At 39.3% G+C, this 17,352-nt stretch overlaps 1 non-coding gene across 1 annotated transcript; it reads left to right on the top strand.

The window, feature by feature from the left end:
• The first annotated feature begins 506 nt into the window (after positions 1-506).
• Positions 507-610, top strand: LOC117050522. Its single transcript, XR_004427095.1, has one exon. It is a non-coding gene; the product is annotated as a U6 spliceosomal RNA (small nuclear RNA).
• Positions 611-17,352: the final 16,742 nt, after the last annotated feature.

Raw genomic sequence — 17,352 nt, 5'->3', positions numbered from 1 at the left:
TGGCAGAAGAATGGTGTACTGTATTTCTCATTCACAACTCTCTGCATTGCTTACTGCATAGAAATGGTGTTCATTTATTTCATTTGTACATTACACCCTGCCCAAAAATGCCCCTCAGAGTAGTTTACAGCAAAACAGGATAAAATACATACAAATAATAACATGGAGTAAATGGAAGAGCACCAAGCAAAACTAAACAGCAGCATTAAGCACAAAAAACAGTCATTGACAATAAAACTATCTTATAATAAAAGTGTTTTAGAAATGAAGGTTTCGGTTTGCTGGCTAAATATAGAAAGGGGAACAGTTAGCCCTGCTTCTGCTGGAAAGGTGTTCCAAAGATCGGGTGCCACAACTGAAAAGTCCCTCTCTGGATGTTTCCATGACACCTCAAAAAGCTGGGGCGATGGTTAACAGGCCCATTTCTACACTTCTTAAGTATACGAGAGGAATACAGGAGTTCATTTCCTAAAATTACTTCTCCTGATTGAAATATTTCTCATATGGTGCTCGCTTTGGCAGCACATATACTAAAATTGGAACGATACAGAGATTAGCATGGCCCCTGCGCAAGGAAGACACGCAAATTCGTGAAGCGTTCCATATTTTTTGATGGACTATATGGAAGAAGAGTGGAAGAAATTCAAATTGTATTAAAAAAATATTGTATGATTGAAAATTAGATATAACTTGGAAGATAAGCTAGGCTGTAGACTTATAGTTTGGTTAAGTGTTTAGGAATTAGGAAATAATGAGTTAAGATAATAGATAAGAATAATGATTAGGATATTTAGTAAAATGAGATTTTTAAGATGTAAAGAAATTACTAAAGATGATAGACAAGGAACGCAGGAAGGGGAGATGAGAGGAAGTCAACAGACAATGTTAAGGAGAGAAGTAAGTGATTTGAATAATTCTTTTTAATTTGTATTATAGATTTGCTTTTATTGTTGTTGTATTGTTTTGTATGTGTTTGTTTTTTTGTTATTTGTTGTTTTTATAAAATTTAATAAAAATACTTTAAAAAAAAGAAATATTTCTCATATGCCACCAGTTATCAATCTCCACATTATTCAGAATGAGGTGGTATAAACATGAACTGCATTTATTTTTACAAAAAAAGGAGGTGCCTACATATTTCCTCTCCAATGTGCGAGTCTACCAAAGGCAGGTAGGCTTATCAGGTTTTCAGCAATTCAGTGCCACTGGGTTTTACCGGTGACTGCAGCTTAAAGCACAGAACATTCGGAGGGGATAATGCTTACTTCTAAACTATGAATGGTTTGCCTGATGATTATCTGCATATTAATCTTCCCATGAAGGAGAAGGAGAAGACATGGTGCTTTTCTGTTCTGACTTCTGTTCCTCACTACCAACATTGTTTCCGTTCTGCCGCACTTCAATTCCCACCAAATACTACCCTTATTCATGTTGCTGTCTCCTATTTAACCTAACTTACATAATTGCTGATGTTATTTATGCAGCTTACATTCATTTCAAAGTAAACATCAAAACAATGTTTTGAAAAGCCATTAATCGTGTATCGTTTGTGGACTTAAAAACACCAACAGCAACAGTGTGAATGAATACTGATCATATTTGCTTGACTGATTTCTGTTCCTAACCAACAGATGAACACACAAAATGCAGCAATTTCTGCTTCCTTTTTCGTTTTTTGTCAGGAATCTCTGACATCCCTAACTGGCAATGCCCATGCAGAAACTTTGTTACACAAGGAAATATTCAAAATTATGACTCGTTACCCACCTGCAATCTGAAGCGGTGCAATCCAAAATTCTAACACCTCATTCCGTATTACATTTAGAATGGCTCTTAATTGCAAACGGAGAATAACATCATCTGTTTCAGTTTACAGATACTTCCCAGAACAGCTTAACATTAGCCATACAGAATTAACTGTCACATCTGCAGTAAGTCCAAAGCGTGTAGCTCAGCTCTGAAAATAAAAAATTACACCTGTATTCCTGCCTGCATCCAGCTATGGGACTTAAGAGTCATTCTCACAAGTAGCAAAAACCTATTTCTGAATGTGCCACTTTAGGCTGCAGGGCAGGTCTCCCATGGTGCAATGCTTCCCCCTCTCAAAAAAAAAAAAAAAAAAGACTCCTAGGCACAGATAATGGTCATGCTGGAGAGAAAGCTGTAATAGAACCCTTGTCCCTAAATTTTTGGCTGCACAGGTGATGCAGCCATGGCCACAATAGTAGATTTAGCATGCATTCAAGACAGATGTTACCTGAGTTCCTCTCTGCCCCCCTACCATCAAGAGTAAGGGCAATTTAATGAAATATGCATCCCTTTTACCCTTGAAATAGTTTCATTTCCCCTTAGTGTCAGTGTAAGGATGTCAAATCTGATTGACACTGTGACACTAATACATACCCTCCAACATTTCTCCAAGGAAAATAGGAGTGTCCTATTCCATAATAATAGTAATCATTTTAAAACAACAACAACAACAACAAAATCCTTCCAGTAGAACCTTAGAGACCAACTAAGTTTGTTCTTGGTATGAGCTTTACTAAGCTCATACTAAGAACAAACTTAGTAGGTCTCTAAGGTGCTACTGGAAGGATTATTATTATTATTATTTTGTTTTGACTAAGGCAGACCAACACGGCTACCTACCTGTAACAAGTAATAATTTTATTATTTATAGCCAACCTATCTGACTGGGTTGCCCCAGCCACTATCGGCGCCTTCCAACATACATAAAAAACATAATAAAACCTTAAACAATAAAATACTTCCCTATACAGGGCTGCCTTCAGATGTCTTCTAAAGGTTGTATAGTTACTCATCTCCTTGGCTCGAGGGTTGCATACCTCTATAGCCTCCAATATTTCTCCAAAAAACATAGGGACATCCTACCATTAGGTCCCTAAAGAAAAGGAAAACATTTAGGGATCAAATCAGCAACTGGAACAGCTTTTAAAAATCTGGTTATGTCATTGGAAAATAGAGATACTTGGAGGGTCTGCTATCATGGCCATAGTGTGGTTTTGAGGAAGAAGAAGCCCTAGTTCAGGCATGTCCAACAGGTAGATCGTGATCTACTGGTAGATCACTGGACGTCTGTGGTAGATCACTGGTAGATCATTGGTTCCACCCAAAGAAGCTGAACAACTGTGGCTCCCTTAAAAAAAAGCTCAACATTTTACCTCCTCCCTGAAAAAACTCAACAACTTTGACTCAAACCCTCAAAAAATGGGGTAGATCACTGCCAGTTTTTAACTGTGAGTAGATCGCAGTCTCTTGGGAGTTGGCCACCCCTGCCCTAGTTAATAAAACAAAAAATGGCATCGGAAGAGCTCATGAGTGAACAGTAAGTCTAGAGTCATGAGCATCTATGCTATGGGGAGTCTTGTGGGGAACATTTCAGGGTCCCTAAAGCCCCCACCCCTTTTATTGCCAAAAGCCAATGTCGGAGAATGTTAGTGCTACAAAACCAAGTAGATACTTTTGAAAAGTTCTTGCGGTCGCACCCATTTCTGGCCACCAATTTCCCCATTAAATGCATGCTACCCAAATGTTGCTTGTTTTCCATATGCCTGGTTGAATAACCAACCTACCCCATTCTTCTCTGGTGCTACATCAGGTTGATGGTCTGTTTTCGGGATTATTTGACGTTTCACTGTTTCCCATATCCATTATTTTTTTTTAAAGTGAGAAACTGGCAAAGTGTAGCTCTTATGCTGCAGTATTCTGCATAGTGCATAGCATTTGAGTTCAGTTGCTAACCTCAGATTATTTTACGCCTGCTGTTTGCAGGCGTAAAGATTTCTTTTTTAATGGGCATTTTGTATATAGCTTCAAGGTAAAGTTAATATTTTTTGTAGTTGTCTTCCTGTATGTTTATTTAACTGCCATGTTGTTATGAAATGAGTTTGTTATTAATGTCGCAATTTCATCAGCAGGCCACATCATCATCTCCTCTTTTGTCAAAGAATAGATCGGAATGATTTTTCATACATTGGTGAACTCAGCTTTGACGGCTTTAAATACATTTGCTGGCAAGGCACTGTGGTAGATGCATGGGGGACAGGGAGGGGGTGTCAGCTTTTAATTGTAACTGTCTTGCAGAATGGTGTTGTTTTAATATCCTGTATAGATTTTTATGTAATACACTTACTTGCAGGCAGCCTGAAGCAAGAATCAATTCTGTGAAGGATTCTTCTTTTGTTAAAAGCCAATCTTGTTTTAATGATGCATGAAGAAATACTTCGGCATTGACATTTTTCTGTCAGGTTTCTTTTGAAAAATCAATTAAGATAATACTGCTTTGACCTAGTTATCTAGTTAATGCTTATTAGGAATGTAATATGATTTACTGTCAGCATAATAATTTTTTGTATCTTATCCCATTAGCTTGTGCATATTTCAAAGTGTATTACACAATGGTCACTTCTTAAAATGTAATGTAGCAGAATACATTAATTAGATTGACTGGGATCATTAGAAAGACACCATCTCATTGGGTTAGTGTCTCAAATTTGTATATCATCTCTATCAAGGCAATTCTTTCTTTCTTTGATTATTTTTAGAACTGCTTCATTGACTGATAGGTAAGATTAGTAGATTAAAAGCCTTTCCAATAATTAAAAAGTGTTGGTCAAGAAGGGGGGGGGGAAATGTTTTTTTGGTACCAGAACTTCCAAAAGATGGCAGGTGCCATCTTAGAACAGGCCTCTTGACTTCTTTGCCATGGAACAGAGAATGCCTCTTCTAAGATGGTGTCTTCAGTGGCATGCCTCATATAATCATAAAACGTAATACATGGTTTGCTTCAAAACTAAAGTTTTATTCCTGTGCCGCTGTCAAACTATAGAGGCTTTCATATGTTCTTATTGAATATATGGTGGTACAGTAGACCCTATCCCATCCTGGCCAGAAAGCTAGTTCCTGCTCAGTTTCTTCACTATCTAATTTTATATGGTATTCCTATTTTCCTGGTATGTTTACATTTTAACGTTTTTATTGTACGCTGCCAAAAGAACTCCAGTTACAGGTGGGTAGCCGTGTTGGTCTGCCATAGTCGAAACAAAAAAGAACCAGTTATTGGGTGGCATATAAATGTCTTGAATGGATGGGTGGATGAATGAATATGCAAATGTATATATTTTCAAATCAATTGATTAATTAAATTATGACTGCTGTACAGGGCCGGATTTAGGTTTTATGAGGCCCTAAGCTACTGAAGGTAATGGCACCTTTTACATGTCCAGCTGTCCTTTGTCAACAACAAATTGTCACTGTTTTTTGTGTTGAATATATGCTACATGGTTATTTATGGACCTAATGGGTATCCGAAGCCATTTGCACATAACAAAATATGTATTTTAATAAAGTAATTGTTGAAGTGAGATACAATTAGGAAGAAGTATATTAATATTGAAACACAATTCAGAAGTAGCATATTTTTGGGGTCCCCAAAAGAGTGGGGCCCTAAGCTATAGTTTGTTTAGATTATACGTAAATACGGCACTGCTGCTGAACCTCTTGGTTGGCCTCTGCACAGAGTGCAGTCATGACTTGCAGCTACGGAGGGACATACTTGTCTTGTACTTCCTTGAGTGGGAATGGACCTCCTGATTATCTAGAGGGACATGGATGACAACAGAACCTGGGCAGGCTACCTGAGTCATCATCCACCTTACGTCTGGCCCAAGAGCCCCCACATCTCCACCATGGCCCATCACCCATGGACCCCACCCAGCACAACATTTGGCTACACTGCCTTAACAGCAGGCATTATGTGTGTTTTAATGAGCTCAACAGAGTGAAAGATTATGAGGCACAGAGGCATAGAGCATGTGTCTATGAACTTAACAGTGGTTAGCTTCTTTTCTTTGGGGGGGCTGATATTTTGTTAACGTTAATATTGTTTTATAGATAACAAATGCTGTATTGATTCGTTAATCACATAATATGACTTTTGTGACATTTAGCTTACTTTTTAGTTGTTGTTAAAGGTGTTTTAGTTGTTGTTAATAGTATTTTATAGATTTTTTAAATGATTTGTTAATTATTTTATATGATTTATGTGGTATTTCTTATGTTCTATTGTGTTTTATTATGCTATTATTATTTATTGTTTGTAAGTCACATTTGAATGGAAAGTGGCATACAAACGCTATAAAATAAATCAAAAATCAAATCAGTAAAATCCTAGGCATGTTTACTCAGAGGTAAGTCCCATGGAGTTAAATGGAACTTACTCCCAAGGAAGTGTGTACAGGACTGCAGTCTAATGCTGCAGGAATTGTTTGCTGTGGGATATCCCTATCTGTTTCTCCCCCACCCCAAAATGTACTTAAAATGTTCCTATTGGTGAGACACTACTTATCAATCTATTGCAGAGGAATTGTGTATTTTTGTTAATAATTTCTTGGTTTTCATATATTAATTGATGGGTGATTGTGAAAGGAAAACGGAGAGAATCCAACTCACACCCCAAAGAAGTGAAAAATGAGTGCAGGAAAAACTCACGGGAGCAAATGAAATAACTCAAAATAGCAAATTATTGATAGATGTCCTCTTCTGTGTCTGTGTATCAGTTACACTTAGCAGAAAGTTCAATAATGGAATTTCCTCAATGAATCTTTTTTTTTTTTTTACAAACATCCTTCAAATAATGGATTGATTTTCAGACATGGGCAGAGCAATCCTATACTCGGATTATGCCAGGGACTGAGAATTGCTCCCTCTGCACTGGTAGAGCAATTGCCATATCTAGTGGGAGCTCAGCCTGGAATGGGAGTGAGGAAACATGCAAGCAGCAAATACCCGGTAATAAAAATGCCAGACACAGCCGCAATATCTCTGGATACTCCGAGACAGCACACCTATCAGGGATTGAGTTGGTGACAGTGCTCATGCATAACACAAGCATGAAGGAAGCCAACATGTACAGGCCAACTTGGAGTATGTTTCCAGTATATTTCCGAGCACCAAGTGTTGGTGCTGACCTTTAAAGCCCTAAACAGCAACAGCCCAGTATACCTGAAGAAGCGTCTCCGCCCCCATCCTTCAGCCCAGACACTGAGGACCAGCGCCGAGGGCCTTCTGGCAGTTCCCTCACTGCGAGAAGTGAGGTTAGAGGGAACCAGGCAGAGGGCCTTCTCGGTAGTGGCGCCCACCCTGTGGAACACCCTCCCATCAGAGGTCAAGGAAATAAACAACTACCTGACATTTAGAAGATATCTGAAGGCAACCCTGTTTGATGTTTTAATATTTTGTTGGGAGCTGCCCAGAGCGGCTAGGGAAACCCAGCCAGATGGGCGGGGTATAAATATTATTATTATTATTATTATTATTATTATTATTATTATTATTATTAAATCCAGCACAACACACCACATGCCCAACATACATAGGAAACTGGGCAGAGCATACTGCCCTGGGTGGAAGTCCAAGCAGGATGTTCCAGAGGGGTGATATACTATCACACCGGAAGGCTAACAAAACAGCCATTCAACTGTGAGCAGAGATACCAAGAGAACCATGGGACACTCATCTTTGCCCTACCTGCCTCCTCTATGCTCTGGGTAGGAGAGAGGGCAGTGAATCCTTCTGCCCAGAGACATGTGGCATACAAGTAAGGCCAGGAGGCAGGAAGACATGGCAGGGGTGGACCCTGCAGCTGTGTGTAATATTGAGAAGCCCGGTCTTTGTGTGTGTTCCAGTTGACCTCTTGCGCCATGATGTCTTTGGGTCCCCACTCATGATCTTTCTTCTCCCCATAGCTGCCGCAGTGATCAAAGTTGCAGGGCTCCCCACTGCTGTAGCTCGCTAGAGGCCAGCCGTTTTCCCCATCCCATTTTTCCACAGTCTACCTGATAGATAGATAGATTAGATATAGATAGATAGATAGATAGATAGATAGATAGATAGATAGATGATGGATAGATAGATAGATGATAGATAGATAGATAGATAGATAGATAGATAGGTTATTGTCATTGTACGTAGTACAACGAAATTGAATGCCATCCCACATTTACAACCACACATACACATACATACCATCCATCACGACTCCCCAAAGATCAGATCATTTGGCTACAGCATTTAAAATAGTTATAGCTCTTGGATAAAAACTGTTTTTTAGTCTATTCGTTCTTGATTTAATTGCTCTGTAGCAAAAAACAAAACAAAAAAAAACAGGGATATGTTTTGAAAGGGACAAGGGCTTTTCAGAAGCTAAGGTCAGGAAGAGGATTCACAGATCTAAGAACAGTGTGGGATATAAATAATAATCAATTGATTGGTTACTTAATTACTTGTGAAGGTTTGACACGAAACCCATGTGCCCTGGGGCAGCTGGGGCAGGGCTTAGGTGCGCACCTCTGAGCATTCAATGTTCAACACACCTGAACATGCCTTTAGAGAAGTTGGAACTTGAAAGGGGTGACATCCCAGCTTAGAGTATTGCATTTTGTCATCAGTTGTTACCGGATGCATCCGTTGGCAAATTGGATAAGATGGCACAGAAGACTATGAAACTTTGGGTGTATACGGAACAGTACTTTCCTGAGCGGACCAGGCTGGGTGTGTTGCCCACTGCATTCTGGTTTGGTAGTGGCTTAGAGGGTCTCTTCAGTATCACAGTCAGTACCTAGGTCCTTTGAGGATGGAGTTGCAAGACCATAGGGCACCCAATAGCTCTTGGCACTGCATGAAAAAAATGGCACTATGGGCCAAGGTTAAAAGGGAAAGGGAAAGGGACCCCTGACCATTAGGTCCAGTCACATACAACTCTGGGGTTGTGGCGCTCATCTCACTTTATTGGCCGAGGGAGCCGGCGTACAGCTTCTGGGTCATGTGGCCAGCATGACTAAGCCACTTCTGGTGAACCAGAGCAGCGCACGGAAATGCCATTTACCTTCCCACCGGAGCAGTACCTATTTATCTACTTGCACTTTGACATGCTTTCGAACTGCTAGGTTGGCAGGAGCTGGGACCGAGCAACGGGAGCTCACCCCGTTGCGGGGATTCGAACCGCCGACCTTCCGATTGGCAAGCCCTAGGCTCAGTGGTTTAACCCACAGCGCCACCATAGGGCACCCAATAGCTCTTGGCACTGCATGAAAAAATGGCACTATGGGCCAAGGCTACTGAACCTGAAAACAACACAAAGTAAGTTGTACTCAAACAGAAGCTGGCTTCTGAGTAAGCATGTTTCAAATCAATTCAGTTTAAACTGAAGCACTTCATTTTAACTAGTCTGTGGATTAGGCTCTAAAAGTCATTTTAACCCTAAAACAAAAGCTAAACTCAATGGTATTTGGCAGGGGGTATTTCTGTGAACAGAGAACACAAAGCAGATGCAACACCATATATTATGCAAATCAAGAGAAAACCATCTCCATCACCACCAAGAAACATCTCACAGTTCTTGATGAGTTCATTTTTAATGAGCATTTTAATTTCACATAATTCGTTTCTTCTCTGATGCACTCAAATTGCCCATTCAAATGCTTTTCAGCAGGTATATATCTCCAGAAATTCACCACATGTGCATTTGTACTTAACAAAAGTGGCCATGTTATACAGCTCAAGATGATGGATTTACGCTGGTATCTTCCAAAAACAGTTAATCTCCTGGCTGGAACCAATTAATCAAAACAGGAAATCAATGCAGACATGTGCATTTACATACTGATATCCCAGGATCATTCCTCCCTTTCACAAATTGTTTTGTCAGCCAAGGCCCCAATCCAGCTAAAGTTAGCTGTAACTAATAAGTTGCATTGAAACCAATGGGACAAATTAATCAGGACTGACTTAAATTCCATTGCTTTCAATGGAATACAGCAGTGACTTATTTTAGCTGGATTGTGGTCTAAAGGTCTAAAACTTTATCTTCAAAACATTACCAAGCTTTTCATTTTAGGGGCAAACTTAGAAGCATGCAACCCCAACTCCCAATTTTTATTGAAACATTTATTTTAAAATTTGTTGTTTAATAGATATTTGTAACGACTGTTGGATACAAATAAAAAAGATAGACTAAAATTGTTTTTGCTACTCTCGGGTATCTCAGATATCCAAAATCTGCCGGAAAATTTGCTTTTAGTAAAAAGATTAATCCAAGGTATAAAAACAGTACACGTAACATTGCACTTTAAGTTGGTTTTTTTTAAAAAAAGTTGAAGATTCCTCACATAATATCCAGTGGTGGTAAATCACACAGAACAGATTGACTAATCATTCCACATGAATTTGTGAGATATACAGGTTAAACTTGAAAAATTAGAATATCGTGGAAAGGTTCATTTCTTTCAGTAATTCAACTTAAAAGGTGAAACTAATATATGAGATAGACTCATGACAGGCAAAGAGAGATATGTCAAGCCTTTGCTTGTTATAATTGTGATGATTATGGCGTACAGCTGATGAGAACCCCAAATTAACAATTTCAACTTTGGGGATTTCATCAGCTGTACGCCATAATCATCACAATTATAACAAGCAAAGGCTTGACATATCTCGCTTTGCATGTCATGAGTCTATCTCATATATTAAACTCCAGTAGCTAATGAAAACAATTGCTTACATAAATGGACTTTTCCACGATATTCTAATTTTTCGAGTTTCACCTGTATATGGAACCCTTCATAATAATAATAATTTTTCTGAATTCAAAATCCCTCAAGTTTGTGGTTTTTGTCCGGGGAGGAAATTTGCCTAACGTAATATTTGGTGGCAATGCTATCTATATTGTTCTGAATCCACGGTCCTAAAAACATCAGCGATGAGAACCCTGAAACAATTCCCTGTAACAAAGGCCTAGATTTCATTAAGGCAGTAAGCCTGTCTCTCTGGCTGTACCACTTTCTGCTGCTGCAGGTGAAAATTTACAGGACTGATGCAAAGCAATTCCTTCCACACAGAAAACCAAATGGCAGGGAGAAAGCTCTTCCTCGGCTTTGCACAGAGTTTTCTACATGGAGAGAATCTGTTGCATGGAGGAGCATTTAAGTATGTCACCAGCATCCTATACTGGCATAGCTTACATAAAGGTTTACCACCTCCATAAGACCTTGGCCTAAAGGATGGCTTCAGAGATATATGTTTCCAGTTATTTCTGATAATGTGTACACTTAATTGCACCGTTGAGAAGGAGCCAAATAGGAATCAAATAAGATGACACAAACACACCCATGCCCTAAATTTTCTATTAGGACTAGTGTGTTCCATTGATTTCAGACCGTGTTGGTCTGCCATAGTCAAAACAATATGAAAAATAAAAAATTCCTTCCAGTAGCACCTTAGAGGCCAACTAAGTTTGTTCTTGGTATGAGCTTTCGTGTGCATGCACACTTCAGATACACTGAAACAGAAGTCACCAGACCCTTATATATAGTGAGGGAGTGGGGAGGGGTATTACTCAGAAGGGTGGTGGGAATGGGTGATTGGCTGATGGGTGTGGAAAACCTGTTGACGACTGTCTTAAAGTAGCTGTGTTAATATAAAGGAATTTCAGAAATAGTCTGGAAAGAGAAGTTGCTGAATTGCCACTCATTACCAAACTTAAAACCATGGAGAGACCTGGTCTGAACAAAGACACTGGATTCTTATCTCATTATACATGACAAAGCTATCTTTCGCCATCTCACCCCTTGCTTTTTCCTTTAGGACTAATTGCAGTCGTTAACAGTCATCAACAGGTTTTCCACACCCATCAGCCAATCACCCATTCCCACCACCCTTCTGAGTAATACCCCTCCTCACTCTCTCACTATATATAAGGGTCTGGTGACTTCTGCTTTAGTGTATCTGAAGAAATGCGCATGCACACGGAGGCTCATACCAAGAACAAACTTAGTTGGTCTCTAAGGTGCTACTGGAAGGAATTTTTTTTTATTTTTTATATTGTTTTGTCCATTGATTTCAGTGGAACAGACTTCCCAGTTCAGGCAAGCAGGAAAAGACACTTTGAACCCCCAAGGAACTTCCCCATCTCCCCAGAATAAAGATCTCAGTTTTCTAAGACAATTAAACAATTTATTTGATTAATCACCTGATGGTTAGAGATAAATAATTAGGAATACTCCCAAATCTTCAATATAGATGCCTCAGGGATCTTGAAGAAAATATAGTTTAACATGCCATTTAATAAACAAACATAGAAATCATTGCTGAAGCCTTGAAGTCATAGCTGAAGTGAGAGGTCAAAGGCCATCTTTCATATTTTCTTCTCCATTCCCTATTAAAGTAAGGCCCCAGAAGCAAAATAATCTTAAAACACACACACACACACACACCCAACTGAACCTGCATTTCCACCAATTAAAATCTGCTGCCACATTTAATTGAACCCCATGAATAGTCGCAGACCCACCGATTAAAAATTGTCTTTGGTTGATTAATATACTGATTAAACCACTTAATGGTTCTGGCCCTATTGATCTCCTGGCATGCCTGGAGCTCATGCATCTCTTCAAAGTTATGTTAAGTTCCCCCCTTCCGATGCTTCACAGGAAGCACAAGAAGAATGAGGATGCAATCTTATGCCCACTTACCTCAGAGTAATGAGCACTGAACTCACTGGGACTTACCTCTGAAGCAGGCATGTATAGGATCGCACTGTTATATCTGGATTAATGCTTCTTGCCTTGCTGTTTATGCTACCTGAAACTGCCCTTCCGAGAGAAAATGTTCAGGTCCGAGGTCCAAATGGTGGCATGTTGAAATACTAAGAAATAGTTAATATGATGAGCAAGATCTCAAATTCTTTGGGATAAATGGACTTTGCACAGAGTACCATAATAAAAAAACGAGGCTGCAGCAGGAGTGTGTGTATGTGAGAGAAAGAGAGAGAGAGAGAGAGAGAAAGAGAGAAGACTGTCAGGATATCGAATTTGCAGATTACCGTTGTTTATAAGCTAAAAGGGAGGCAGAAAGAAAAAGAACAGCCCGATGCTATCAGTTATTCACATTTGCATATAAACTCTGGTACTAGGATTCATTTTTTTAAAAAAAATATGTCATTTTTTAGCTCCTAATTAATTGCATTGACAGCGTTCTGTGCTGAGTTTGGTTCATTTTCTTCTGTCTCTCTCCCCCCCTCCTTCCCGCTTCTCCCCCCCCAAAAAAGAAAAAAAGATGCTGTTGTGGGCCGCGGTTTTTAATTATATGAAATATTAATCGCGGGATTGAAATTGGAAATTTTTTAAATGATTGTTTAATGATCACTGATCAAATGCGTAATCGAGATAAAGAAAATTAGGATGGCAGACAGCGACATCCCCATTTGAATTTTGCATTATTAGTCTTCTACCTAACTAGGCACTTTTTCCTGAATCTCTGAAATGTATCCCCCCCTTCTTTTCTTTTCTTTTTTTGTCTTTTAACTATACTTGCAGTTGCTATAGTGATGGTATAATTTCGTAATGGTCTGAAAATGACACTGGCATAGATACTGACAGATAGGAATTAATTCGCTAACAAGTAATTATGTCGCGAAATGTTGACTGCCACGCAGAAGGTGCACTGTGACACATTTACTGTTTTCCAGGGATGGCAGCAACATTAGCGTTGGTCATTAGTGGTAGACATCTCGGCACAGTGTTGCATACAGACTTATATGCAGACCTATTTAGTTACCTGTGTGACAGCCTTGTTCAGGACACCAGAAACAGCTGTCCTAGCCTGTATGAGCCAAAATAATTAGGCCTGTCATCTTCCCGCTCTGATTTTCCCTTCAACCTGTTCCACAAAATGCAAATATTTTGCTTTCATTGTCACATTCACCTTGACATGGATATTGCTTTGGCGCATAACTGGATGAGATGACTCGGAATTTGCATTGTTCGTTCTAATAAATTTGCTTCCCCCCCCCTCTACCGCATGGCAGGGCCCATCAGATAAAGTCTCCCAGAGTGTCATCAATCACCGTCGCTGACAGACGGCTTTTGCCTTCATTTGTTACATACGAGAACATGCTTAATTATTTGTCCTGTAATTAGTTGAGAAAATGTCAGGAAATGTCAACTCTCTGTTCACTCTGGAAGGCCTCCGCTTGAAAGCTGCAATGACTGAAGTGTCATTAAGGCTGCCTAACAAGACGAGGATCAGCTGGGGAAAAGTGAAACGCTTCTAAAAAAGTAATCATGGCGAGTTAAGGAAAACCGCATATCGGCACCAATAATAAGATGTGAATCCTATTAGGAAACAGTTCTATTTTTTCCTAAGTATTTTCTCTCTCTCCGTCCCGTTCCTCCCCCCCCCAATAAATATAGGGACAAAAGAACAAACTCAACAACGAACAGGCATAGTGAGTTAGTATAATTTCCATCTCGTATTCATTGACATTTCCTAAGCCAATCATACTTACTTTATTATTTCAGGTCGTATCTAATATTTAGTCTTCAGATTTAAGGCACATTCTTTTTACATCCACCCAGCAGTGTAATATGCAGTGGATATGCAGAAGGTAAATATTATTTTTACATTCATTGAGCAGAAGAAAAAAAAGATTAACTGGATGTGAAATTTTGGTTTCAGAACTTAGAGCTGGCAAGAACAATGGGCAGTAGCTTTGATTCCTAATCTTTTTTTTTTTTTTAAAGACCCACAAACCATGTTGAGCAGAATTTATACTGACTAGAATGATAACGCTGTATAGATTTTTGGTATTTATGTTGACTAAGACAGAGATTTTTGACTTTGGGCGGTGAAATTTCAAGAGGACACCGCAAGTTCCTACCAAACCAAGGGAGAAATGTATCAACAAGAACCAACTACTTAGTTGCTTGTCTTTCTGAATACTGCTGCAGAAAATGATTTTTGTACCTAAGATTTAGAAACAGATTTTAGTCTTCAAGGGATCTCACTAATAGCAATTCTAAAAACAGAGCAGCCCTTGTCTGTTGTGGCCTTGTCTGTATTGTGTGTTGGGGTTTTTTGTGTACGTTTTTTGTCTATAATAACATTATTAACATTAGGAACAGTTAATCTTTCACACACATTTTGTCTTTAAATCCTGCCCAATATTACCGAACGAGTCACCACCCATCCTTTACGTCGTCGTCCAAAGGACTATTCATGAAGGAATACTTTTCTAACTTAATTACCTCCATTATTTCATCTTTCATTGCCAATAAGCACATTATTACTCTGTCTCTTTAGGAAGGATAATTAAGATAGTGTTCTGGCCTTTTTACAATTTACTAGTTGTCACAGGTATGGCTAAGCTAATTATCAAATGGTTAAAAATTTATTCTGGATAGAGTATTACAAGTGTATCGCATGGGCAGATTGCTTGCTAGGCTAATTCAATTAAAGATACACAGCATCCAGACTATGGGCATCGAGCTTCATTTGGGAAGTGCGGTATATTATGGAAATGTAAAACCAAGCTGATCATTAAAATGCCTTTCTGTGCATATCAGATGTTTAACAGACATATTCAATTCTAAATTATGAATTTAAGATGGGGAGGGAGAAAATTATCGAACAGACTCCCATTCCTTTCTCCTTTTTCGATATCAGAACAGATGTACACGAGTAAAGCAAACAGGCTGTGCTTAATGATGTGTTAGATTCCCTTCATTCTTCGTATTATTATTTTTTATTATTCAAGAGGATAAAAATTACTCCGCCAAGCTGCTCTTTAAACCTTTCCATACTGGACTTCAGTCTTCAGCCCGCTCCCCCCAAATTATTTTGTATCACAATTCAAAATAATGAGGCATTATTTCCTGGAAGGGGGGGGGGGATATTCCCTCAGGATTGACAGCTTATGAAGATTTAGTAACCCTTTTATCCTCGTAAGAAAGATAGTCTCTTCAAAGTACAGGAGGTGGTTCTTATGGGAAACATTTCGATAATACGCCACAATCAATTGAGTACAATAAAAATGTTTATTCCTATAACATAACATTGCACTGTATTAGTCCACAGCCTACTAGATAAGTACCATATCTTAAGTGTTTGAAAATATGATGAGAATTACCTTTTTCATTCAGACATTGGGTGTTATCAATGCAGGAATATATTTAGAGGCTGATAGAAACAGATACTCCCCCTGTTTAGGCCTCTGTTGCCGCTTTTTGCTCTAAAACCAGAAAAGAAAAATATTTCACTGCCACAATGCTTTAAAAAGAAATGCAGTCCTTTTGGTACACGCTATGCAAAACTGGCCTTTAATTTGAGAAGATGGCCACAACTGCAGCCTAAGGGTCCAGAGCCCTGGGAACATCTCTTGCATGCGCCCCATTGATAGGAAGGTGAGATGTGCAAGAACACTAACATAGTTTTAAAACAGCTCTCTTTCATTTCAGTGGGGCAGGCACAAGAGACCTGCTTTGTGGGTTGTGCCCTAAATGTCTGTGCTATGATGCCCTGCTATTACTGCAGTAAGGAGAATCTGTCCCTTGATAGTTTGCATTCCTGTGAATCAATTCCGAATTAGCTTGAAGTAATAAACCTTCTGCAGGCATGCATTCATGGCCTAGTTGTGCTCATATATACATGAAAAGCTTTCTCCTATAACCTTGATAACTGCTGCAATTATTCACCCTCCACCCTTAAAAAAAAATGGGGGGGGGAGGAGAAACGTTTGGATTTATTTACAGAAAAGCCACAAGGAGATTGTATCCCAAGACTCCAAGGAATATCCAGTAATTCACACTCCTTCAGTATGGTGAAGAACCCCAAAATAAGGCAAGGAATTCACAAGCCAAAGGAGTCAAGCATGCAACCATCCTCACACGATGAATCAGGCCCAGCATCAGGTTTATGAACAATGGAGCTTAGTGCTAATTTATAGGTTATCCACTCAAGGTGAACCAGTGTAAATACACAGGAATAACTTCACGTATTCTCTCCAAGGTGCTGCGTGACACCACAGAAAACACAGCTTCTCTTTGGCAATTACAAGCTGTCTTCATTTAGCAAGTGAATGGAAATGGCGCACCCCCAACAGTCCCACATGTAACAGAGAAGACAAAACTCCGAAATGCAGCTTCCAGGATGAAAGGTGAAACCTGACACTGCTGAAGTGTGCCACAGACTTTCATGAGCTAGAAATTCACCCTGTGCCCATAATATTGTTAACAGAAATCACTTATACCCAGCGCTCAGAAGCGACTTGCGATTTGCTACAAGCAAGACTAGCTGAAATGAATATTCAGAAATATTCAAAATTTGCCCAGACTTCCCAGGATCAACAGTTAGATTTTGATTACGGAATTTCGGAGTCAAAATGAGAGATGTGATGCTTTGTAATTTGTTAGCGACTACCCCATGATTGTTTTGGCAGGGCATCACAAATGTGGGTGCCTCTTAAGCTGTCAGATATCAATTACTGTCAAATGCTAAATC

This window comes from Lacerta agilis, chromosome 7 (genome assembly GCF_009819535.1).
Source record: "Lacerta agilis isolate rLacAgi1 chromosome 7, rLacAgi1.pri, whole genome shotgun sequence".
Classification (NCBI taxonomy): Eukaryota; Metazoa; Chordata; class Lepidosauria; order Squamata; family Lacertidae; genus Lacerta; species Lacerta agilis.
This window is presented reverse-complemented; position numbering and strand designations above follow the sequence as displayed.